Source organism: Marmota monax, unplaced genomic scaffold (genome assembly GCF_021218885.2).
Source record: "Marmota monax isolate L192 unplaced genomic scaffold, Marmota_monax_Labrador192_F-V1.1 WCK01_AAM20220418_F8-fsc00186, whole genome shotgun sequence".
NCBI lineage: Eukaryota > Metazoa > Chordata > Mammalia > Rodentia > Sciuridae > Marmota > Marmota monax.
The window spans coordinates 2,313,620-2,324,301 of NW_026694725.1; the positions used below are offsets into that span (position 1 = coordinate 2,313,620).

General features: G+C 44.8%; 1 long non-coding RNA gene across 1 annotated transcript in view; it reads left to right on the forward strand.

Moving 5' to 3' along the window:
* LOC131423391 (uncharacterized) overlaps nt 1-10,682 on the forward strand; it is a 44,891-nt gene extending 34,209 nt beyond the window's left edge. The window contains exons 2-3 of the long non-coding RNA XR_009224880.1: nt 2,861-5,234; nt 7,551-10,682. This is a non-coding gene — a long non-coding RNA (uncharacterized LOC131423391). The remainder of the gene's footprint in view (nt 1-2,860; nt 5,235-7,550) is intronic.

Consider the following 10,682-nt stretch of genomic DNA (forward strand, 5'->3'; position numbering starts at 1 on the left):
ACCCAGGGTCTCACACATGCTATGCGAGCACTCTACCGCTGAGCCACAACCCCAGCCCTTATTTTATTTTTAAATTTATTTTTCAGTCCTGGGATTGAACCTAGGGTTTCATAGCATGTTAGGCAAACATTCTATCATTCAGCAACATCTCCAGCCCCAGTGCTTTTAATTTAATTAATTTATTTGTTTTATGTCCCGATTTTTAAGAAATTTACTTTGTAAATAAGTCATTAGATTGAAGAATAACATACATATGGAGAATCACATGGACAGCACAATGAATGTTTTAAAATTAAACCTATGTATGTACTCATCACCAAATTCAAGTGAGAGGACATTGTCAACACCCTGAATTACTGCTCCTGCCCATGCAATTTTAACACTTAAGTGCATTTTCCCTTTTACAAATATAGACATTACTGTATTTCTGTCATCACAGGATAGTTTTGAATTTCCTATAAATGAACCAATGTAGAAGAAATTTCTTTTCTTTTTTTTTTTTTTAAAGAAAGAGTGGGAGAGAGAGAGAATTTTTTAATATTTATTTTTTATTTCTCGGCGGACACAACATCTTTGTTTGTATGTGGTGCTGAGGATCGAACCCGGGCCGCACGCATGCCAGGCGAGCGCGCTACCGCTTGAGCCACATCCCCAGCCCCAAAATTTCTTAATTCTTTCTGAGATTAAATAGATTGTTTTATCCAAATGAATATATTAATTCACTCTCTTGCCATTAGTGTTTGAGTTTCCAGTTGATCAATATTTTTGTCAACCTTTAGTATTAACAGTCTATAACCATAATTCTAGGTATATAGTATTTCTTGATGTAATTTAAATTTATATTTCACTGATGAGTAATAATATTGAAAATTTAATAGCCTTCAAATTTTCTTTTTTATAAAGAGAAGAAGAGGGGCTGGGGAATGTAGCTCAAGCGGTAGCGCGCTCGCCTGGCATGCGTGTGGCCCGGGTTAGATCCTCAGCACCACATACAAACAAAGATGTTGTGTCCGCCAAAAACTAAAAATAAATATTAAAAAATTTTCTCTCTCTCTCTCCTCTCTCTTTAAAAAAAAATAAATAAAGAGAAGAAGACTCTGCTGAGGTATTTTGCCTATTTTCTACTGGGATTTCTGTCTTTTTCCTATTGGCTCTAAAGAGTTCCTAAAACACATTAGAGAGAAAGTTTATTTTATTTTTTAAAATTTGAGACAGGGTTTCACTAAATTGTTGAGGCTCACCTTTGACTTGTGATCCTTATTTCTCAGCTTTCTAAGCAATTGAGATTAGAAGCCTGTACCACTACACACAAGCTTTATTTATTTTTAAAGTGCTTACTAAGTATCAGGTATATCCTGAAGGCTTAGCGTGCATTATTTCACTTAATCTTGGTCACAACAGGCCCTGACAATGATAGCTGCATCTGAAGTAAGTGATATTTCATTTTACACAAGATGAAGCTGGTGCTCAAAAGCAAAGTAATTTTTCAAGGTCACAGAACCTAGGATTGAACCTAGGGCTTTGTGTATGTTAGGCATGTGCTCTACCACTGAGCCACATCCTCAGTGAAGGATACAGAAATGACCAACCCCAAAACAGTGTGGCCTAGAAGAGGGAAGGAAGAAGGCAACAATTGATAACATTGATCTTTTCCCAATATATCCTTTCCCAGTGACAGGACAATCCCTGGGAAAGAAGCAAACATCACCCAGTGACAAGTCAATCCCTGGGAAGAAAATATCCATAAAGTCTAAAAATGACAGCCTTTGGGAAGGAGCCAAACGTTGATCCTTCCCTAAATAAATCCTTCCCCAATGCCAGTACACTAGAGCCTGGAGGGAAAGAGATAAGCGCTGAATGCGGAACTCTGGACCTTCCATCCTTGCCCAGTAAAAAACAAATTTCAAATTTTCACAATCTGTCTCCAGAATGCCCAAACTGATATGTTCTGTTAAAGACTTCAATGGTTAAGTCATCTCCCAGTATGTAACCTATAATCTCAGACTTCTCCTGTAATCGGGGGTCATTTTTCTACACAGAAAGTGAGCCCCTCCAGTGCTAGATTGATTGACTCTGCTGTGGATAATGGAAAACTTGCTGATCCATTTGAGGTGTGCTTCCATCCCAGTTATTTGTGTTTTCATAATGGTGTCAAAATTGTTTTGGTTATTTTTGTTACACTCAAGTTATTCCTGTTTTATATTTGAGGAAGCTAGAAAGTTAGGTGATGAGCCTGAGGTTTACCTTTGTGGAGTAGCAGAACTAGGACTTGACTTTGTCTTCTAACTGCTGGCCTAGTGCTGAGCTAACTGGGTGTAAGGCCTGTGTACCATGGTTTATCCATTCCCTACACTTTACCACTCCTGAAATCAGGATGCATCTTGTAATCAATGACATGTCATAGTTTCATTGACAGCCTTTTTATACCTTGTGGTATATAAAATAACGAAGCACCTTTGATCGATGAAATCTTAGGTTCTTTAGAATGCAGGCACTAAGATAGGTGCAGAGGAGTGCGGTTGCAGCTCAGTGATAGATCACTTGCCTTACATGTGCAAGACCCTGGTTAGCATAAAACAAAACAAAACAAATAAACAACAACAACAACAACAAAAATAGAAAGTGACAAGGAAAAAAGGAGAACCAAGGTAAGGGGAAGCTTTGTGGAGGACTTGTACAGTCCCATATTCCCTCAAGTGGAATTCTAAATTTTTTTAAAAAAATATTTATTTTTTATTTTTTAGTTGTAGCTGGACACAATACCTTTATTTTACTTGTTTATTCTAAATTCTAAAGGCTCTAAAACTGTTTTCTTTTCTTTCTTTTTTCTCCCTCTCTCCCACCCCTCTCTTTTTTGCAGTACTGAGGAAATTGGGCCCACTTATATACTCTACTGTCATAAGAGAAGAGATGTCTCCAAAGAATGATTCAAGTTCCCCAAAAAGGGGGAACTTAAATCAGGACCAGCGGGGTTCTTGGCATGCATGATGGAAAAGAATTTCAAGCTGGGTGTGGTGACCTGCTCCCATGATCCTAGCGATGTGGAGGCTGAGGTGGAAGGATTTCAGCAACTTAGTGAGGCCTTGTATCAAAATAAAAAATAAAAAGAACTGGGGGATGGGGTTGAGGCTCAGTGGTGGAATGTTTGCCTAGCATGTTTGAGGCACTGGGTTTAGTCCTCAGCACCACACAAAATATAAATAAATAAACAAACAAACAAACAAATAAATAAATAAAACTAAAAGTTAAAACAATTTTAAAAGGGCTGGGATTGTAGCTCAGTGGTAGAGCACTTGCCTCGCATGTGAGAGGCACTGGGTTGGATCCTCAGCACCACATAAAAATAAATAAATAAATATATTGTGTCCATTTACAACTAAAATTATTAAAAAAAAAAACTTCTAAACAACAACAAAAAAGGACTGGGGATGTGGCTCAGTGGTAAAGCACTCCTGGTACATTAAAAAAAAAAAAAAAAAGCACATGCCAGGAAAGGCATAGACAGATTTATTTAGGAAAGTAGAAGCATATTCAAGGGATAACGGGGCAATCTCAAGAGAGATAACATTAGGGTAAAGCAAGGAATACACATTCAAGGAAGAATGTGGGCTATCTTGAGAGGGAGAGACTAAAGGCCATTTGCTAGAACTAGAGGTGGAACAGGGTGGAGCTACACAGTTTGACACCAGTTTTTCCTGTGCTTGAGTTACAGAGCCAAGAATCAAGTGTCCAGCCCAAGGGCACGTTGCTTTGGAGTTGCAATTGATCCTGGGTGCTCTTTTCATCTCACTGGCCTACAGGTGTTTCCTTTGAGACTCAATTTCTCTCTCTCTCTCTCTTTTATCCCAAATTCCTATCTCACTACCACTGAGCTTCATTCTTTATATTCCTTATATTTTATTTTGACAGTGTCTCCTAAGTTGCTAAGGCTGGCCTCAAACTGTTGCCCAAAATCTTGGTCCTTATCCCCAATGCCAATTCAATAATGAGGACTTTCTTTTATCTTTTCTAGTTTTGGACCCATTCTTAAGTTCATATTCTGAAACAGTCCTCATTAAAGTTATATGTACATTTAATTTACACAACAAATTTCAGCCCAGGAGAGGGTTGGACAATCCAACATAGATTAAAACTGTGCCTTACTTTTTTCCTCCCAGGTTGCATTCAAGGGGTTGGAGCACAGGGTATTTTTGAGTCTGACCTGTCTCTGTTATCATTATCACAAATGCCATCAAATTTAAGTGAGTTCCCCAACTGTCAATTGTGCCCACAGTCTCCTTTTGGGCCTTTTTCTTATACTAGGCCTGTTGATATGCAATGGAGGAGGCCCTTTCCTTCTCTTTCTTTAGGCTTCTTTGAAGATCTCTTTGCAGAGCCTGCCTACAAAACACAGGTAGGCCTTAGTTTCTTTTTTCTTTTATTTCTGGGTGCAGGTATTTATTCTACTAGTCTCCCCAGGCATTTAGTTTGATGGGATACTATGACAGCAAGATTTGCTTTGCCCCAGTGATGGATATCCCCTGGCCAAATGGGGCATCCTGTCAGATCTTAAAAGGGGAGACTGTTCCTGTTGGGCTGGCAGCTTTCCCTGCCCTTTCCCTTCCCCTTCCCCCTCCCCATCCCATAGCATCCATAGGAGGGGACTTTTTACCTGGCTGAAGAGACCAGGCTCTTAAAATTTCCCCTAAACTCCGCTGGCCACTAACAGTAGTAACAATTTAATTGGCCTAGGCCCTCCTACCTCTAGTGACCTATATAGGTTTTGTTCTCACCTTGAGCACACGTGACTTCCCTGGCCCTCACCCTTTTGTGGACAGTTGAACCTCACCTGGGAGTGTCCCCCGCTCTTTCCAATAAAACTCCTTTTGGTGCCTCATTCTTGTTCTGTGGTTCCTGGCCTTGCGCCTTTTTTTTTAAAAAAAATATATTTTTTCTTTCTTAGTTTTAGGTGGACACAATATCTTTATTTTACATATATGTGGTTCTGAGGATCGAACCCAGTGCCTCATGCATGCTAGTCAAGCACTGTACCACTGAGCCACAACCCCAGCCCCTTCACACGCCCTTTTATGCTTTACATTTGGTACTGAAACCTGGGAGGAGTTCGAGCCTCTCCCCAGCCCTCTCTCCCCCCACCCTTAGGGTCTGAGGCTGCTCCTCTCCACTGAAGGAACCAGCCAAAGGAACGACTGGATCCCTAGATCACTTGCCCTCATCCGATCCAGCAGAGTGGGGTAAGTCATTTTCTCTTTGATCTTTTGACTCCTTCCCATTTGTGGGGATTCTGTCCCTAAATTATGTACGTGTCAGAGACTCCCTTTCAACCCGTCTGTCCGGGCCCCGAGTGGATTGTAGAGACCTCTCAATCCCTGGCCAGTCCACTCCATTCTCTGGTAAGCACAGTAGGTAATTGGGATGCCTTTTTCCTTCCTGCTCACCCCCAGGTGTGGAAAGATCATGGGAAACAGAGTCTACTCTGGACCCCAAAACTCCCTTGGGGTGTCTATACATGAATTTTTCCAAATTGGGACTCACTCAGGACTTATACTGTCAATGGATCCTTTTCTATTCCACTGTGGCCTGGCCACAATACACTTTAGATAATGGCTGTAAATGGCCTCCTGAGGGGACTTTTGATTTTAAAATCCTGACTGATTTAGACAATTTCTGCCGACAGACAGAAAAGTGCTTAGAGATTCCTTATGTTCAGGCCCTTTGGGATTTATGCTCCCGACCCTCTTTCTGCTCCACCTGTCCCACTTTCCAAGTCCTTCTTGCTAAAGAAACTCCTCCTTCCAAGTCCACATCTGCTCCTGACCCAGACCCCTCTCCACTTATTGAGCCTCCTGAGACACTCTTCTCACCACCCCCCAGACCCTCCTATCCTGATCCTCCTCCTTATCTGGATCCAGCTCCACCTGAGTTAAACCACCCTCCTTCCCCTGTCTCTTCCCCATAAGTGCCCATACCAGGTTTCACCAAATAACCCAAGACCCTGAACTTCTCTATCCTCTCAATGAGGTGGCAGGATCTGAGGGCATCGTTTGAGTTCATGTCCCTTTTTCTCTATAAGACCTCTCCCAAATCGAAAAGTGCTTAGGCTTCTTTTCTGCTGACCCCACTACCTATATCAAAGAATTTAAATACCTTTCCCAAGTCTATGACCTTACTTGGCATGAGGTCCATGTCATCCTTACCTCCACCCGTACCCCAGATGAACACCCTCAAGTCCAGGTAGCTACACAGAACCATGCAGACAAGGTTCATTTGACCCATGACACCATGCCTACAGGTGCAGCCGCAGTCCCCGACACCAATCCTGATTGGGACTATCAAAATGGACAGGGCTGATGCCGCTGTGCCCAGATGATACAATGTCTGCTGGCAGGCACACAGGCAGTTTCTAATAAGGTTTTAATTTTGATAAACTGAGAGAAGTCACTCAGGGGCCTGATGAGAATCCTGCAATGTTCTTTAACTGCTTAACGGAGGCCCTTGTTCTCTATACTAGATTAGACCCTAAATCTTCCTCTGGGGCAACCATTCTGGCCACTCATTTTATCATCCAGTTAGCCCCTGATATAAGAAAAAAGCTAACACGTGCTGAAGATGGTCCCCAAACCCCCATCTGAGATCTGGTGAAAATGGCCTTTAAAGATTACAGTGCCTGTGAGGAAACAGCTGAACTCAGCCAACAGGCTCACTTACAGAAAAAGGTGGAACTCCAGACACAAGCCCTGGTAGCAGCTCTGTGGCCAGCCTGGGGCCCTGCTGGGGCTCCCAGGGGTCCTCAGAAGTCTGCCCCATCTGGGGCCTGCTTCAAATGTGGACAAGAAGGCCACTGGGCCTGCCATTGCCCTAAGCTGCAGCCCCCCTCTCAGCCGTGCCCCAGCTGCAAGCAGCTGGGACATTAGAAGAGTGACCATCCCTTGGATGGTCCCTCCCTGGTACCTCAATGTGGGGATATGGCTGGACAGGTAGTCCCTTCTCTTGAGCTTCTGGGACTGGCTGACGACTGAAGAAGCCCAGACTCGAGGACCCCCATAACCCTCTCTGAGCCCAGGGTAATCCTCCAGGTAGTGGGTAAGTCCATTACCTTCCTTGTGGACACGGGGTCTACCTATTCTGTCTTGCCTGCCCACTCTAGGCCTTTATATCCCTCCCAGATCTCAGTCATGGGGATAGATGGAACACCCTCCTTCCCAAAGAAAATAGCCGGTCTGACATGCTCCCTAGAGGGACATCCTTTTACCCACTTCTCTTTAGTTACCTCTTCCTATTCAGTTCCCCTCCTAGGACAAGATGTTCTCTAGCTCTTGGGGGCTACCCTCCAGCTCTCACCTCATGCCCCTACTACCCAACTCCTCCTCCCCTCGATTCAATCCACAATAGACACACCCTCCCCCCCACCACTTTTCCCCTCCCATCAGGCCTCATAGACCCCCAACTCTGGGATGCCTTCAAACTGGTAATAGGAATACACCATCAACCAGTGCAGATTCTATGTTCCCTTCTCGACCTCAGTTTCCCATTTCTCTCCCTCACCGCAGGGGACTCAAACCCATCATTGAGTGACTACTAGATCAAGGCCTTCTCATTCCCAAAGACTCTCCCTGCAACACTCGGATCCTACCTGACCGCAAACCATCAGAAGCATACCGCTTGGTACAAGATCTCTGTTTAGTCAATGAAGCAGTTATTCCCCTTCATCCAGTGGTCCCTAATCCTTTACCCTCCTCTCTCACATACCACCCTCAAACTCTCATTTCACAGTTCTAGATCTCAAAGACACCTTCTTCAAAGTCCCATTTCATCCAGATTCTTACTTCCTCTTTGCTTTCACCTGGGAGGACCCTGACACCCTCACATCATATCAATTAACCTGGACTATCCTCCCTCAAGGCTTCTGGGATAGTCCCCATTTGTTTGGAAAGTGCGGCCTGAGATTTAGCTCCCTGTGATCTCAGAGTCAGTACCCTCCTACAATATGTAGATGACCTCCTCTTGTGCAGCCCATCTTGAAAGACTTCTCAGGAACACACTGCCCACCTACTCAACTTTTTAGGTTCCAGAGGATACCGAGTTTCCCCAGCCACAGCTCGACTCTAGGTCCCCTTGGTTACCTACCTGGGCATTCTTCTAACTCCTACCTCCAAAAGCCTCTTTGTAGACAGAATCCAAGCTCTCGGGAGCTTGCAGCCTACTGAGTCAGCAGATCAGATCCTCTCGTTTTGGGGGCTCGCTGGATTCTTCTGACATTGGTTTCCCAGCTTTGCTCTTCTTGCCAAGCCCCTTTACCTGGCAGCTAAATACACTCCTATTGGACCATTGACATCACCAGCCCAGGTCTCTAGATCTTTCTTCAAACTCAGAGATGCTTTGATCTCCTCACCTCCACTATCCCTACCCAACCTCAACCGTCCCTTCCACCTCTTTACAGATGAAAAACAAGGGATTACCACTGGTCTTCTGGCCCAGCCCATTGGACCCTCCTACAGTCCTGTAGCATATCTCTCTAAACAGCTTGACTCTACGGTACAGGGATGGCTTCCCTGATTCTGGGCCCTCGCTGCAGTGGCCAAACTTACCAAAGAATTTCTAAAGTGGACCCTCCTTCAACCTTTGACCTTCTTTTTCACCCATAGGCTTCAGGACCTCCTTGGACATAAATCTCTCTCCCTCCTGGGCCCCTCCCGAATTCAGGAGTTTCATTTACTTTTCATTGAAAACCCCACCATTTCCCTCTGTGCCTCTCCACCCCTTACCTCGGCTTCTCCTCTCCCAATGTCTGGTTTTACCCATCCACCTATGCACTCTTGTCCTCAAGTCCTTTAGGCCTTACATATACCTCAGGAAGTCCTCTTCAACCACCCTTTGGTGGCAACAGACTTGACATTTTTTTTCTTAATATTTTTTTAGTTGTAGTTGGATACAATATCTTTATTTTATTTATTTATTTTTATGTGGTGCTGAGGATCGAACCCAGCGGCTCACGCATGCTAGGCAAGTGCTCTACCGCTGAGCCTCAGCCCCAGCCCCAGCCCCAGACTTTACAATTTTTGTAGATGGAAGCTCAACTGTCGGGCCAGACAATCGCTGCAGAGCAGCCTATGCCGTGGTTTCTGCTTCGGCTGTCCTGGAGGCCAGCTGCCTCCCTGGAGTTACAACCTCTCATCCGAGCTCCCCAGCTTTCAAAAGGCAAGTCAGTTAACATCTATACTGACTCCAAATATGCCTTTCTTATTGCACATTCTCACTCAGCCATTTGGAAGGAGAGAGGATTCCTAACTACCAAAGGCTTCCCTGTAGTCAATCCCTCTCTCATCTCTAAACTCCTTGAGGCACTCTACCTCCCCCTTTCCAAGTTGCTATTATACACTGCTGGGGTCATCAAACTACTTCCGACCCCATAACCGAGGGACATAACAAGGCTGATGTGATGGCTAGAAGCTTAACCAGCAAGCCGCCCATGGCTCCCATTCTCTTTCTCTCTACACCCACCAAATTGGCCTATATCCAAATTGACCCCCTGACACGAGGGCACCAGATCAGAGACAAGAGATGGATTTTCCTGGGGCTTAACATTGCCCTTCCTCAACTCCAAGCCCAAGATCTCTCCAATATCCACAAGTCACTTCACATGAGTCCCCAACCGCTCTTTCAATTCTCCAACCTCTCTTTTACCTATCTGGCATGGGTGACTTAATTCAACAGGTCCATTCCACATGCTCGATATGTTCCTCTGTCATGCCTTGAGGGGGCCTACAACCCAAGGTCCCCTCTCATCAGACGCGAGGACACCAACCTGGTGAAGATTGGCAGGTAGATTTTACTCATATGCCCAGACACAAAAAGTTCTGATACCTACTCACCCTAGTTGATACCTTTTCAGGATGGATTGAGGTTTTCCCAACCTCTCAAGAGACAACAAACATTGTGGCCTTAGTCCTCATTAAGCAGATCATCCCAAGTTCGGCCTTCCAATGTCCATCCAGTCAGACAATGGCCCTGCCTTCACTTCTCAGATAATCAACAGGTCTCAGAAAGCCTCAACATCTCCTGGAAACTTCACATTCCTTACAGGCCATAGTCCTAGAGTAAGGTTGAGCCGGTCCACGGGATCCTCAAAGACCACCTTACAAAACTCTCAATTGAGCTTCGAATCTTCTGGCCCAATCTGTTTCTTCTTGTGCTATTTGAATCCAAGCCGCCCCTAGAGTCCCCATAGGGCTCAGTCCCTTTGAAATGCTCCATGGCCACTCCTTCCTGATTAATCATAATCTTCCCATCCAACCCCCACTCCTGGCCTCATATCTACCTTATCTCACCTTGCTCTGCAGTCTGCTTTGGGAACACATGGGCTGCCACCTCCCTGCCCCAGCAGAACTAGTACCCTCTGATGGTCTACTTCAACCAGGAGACTCTGTCCTCTTAAAGGAACTCCATCCTTGATCACTCCAACCACGCTGGATGGTATCCCATATGGTGATTCTCACCATCCCTACATCAGCCAAACTATTAGGCCATCCTTCTTGGTATCACATTTCTTGCCTCAAGCTTGCCCCAGGCCCTAAGGCCTGGTCATGACAATTGGTGGGACCCACTAAACTCAAGATCATCTGTGGGCCTCCCACTTCTTTTCCTCTTGAGTCTGTTCCTACAGGTGCCCTGACCTGAATGAC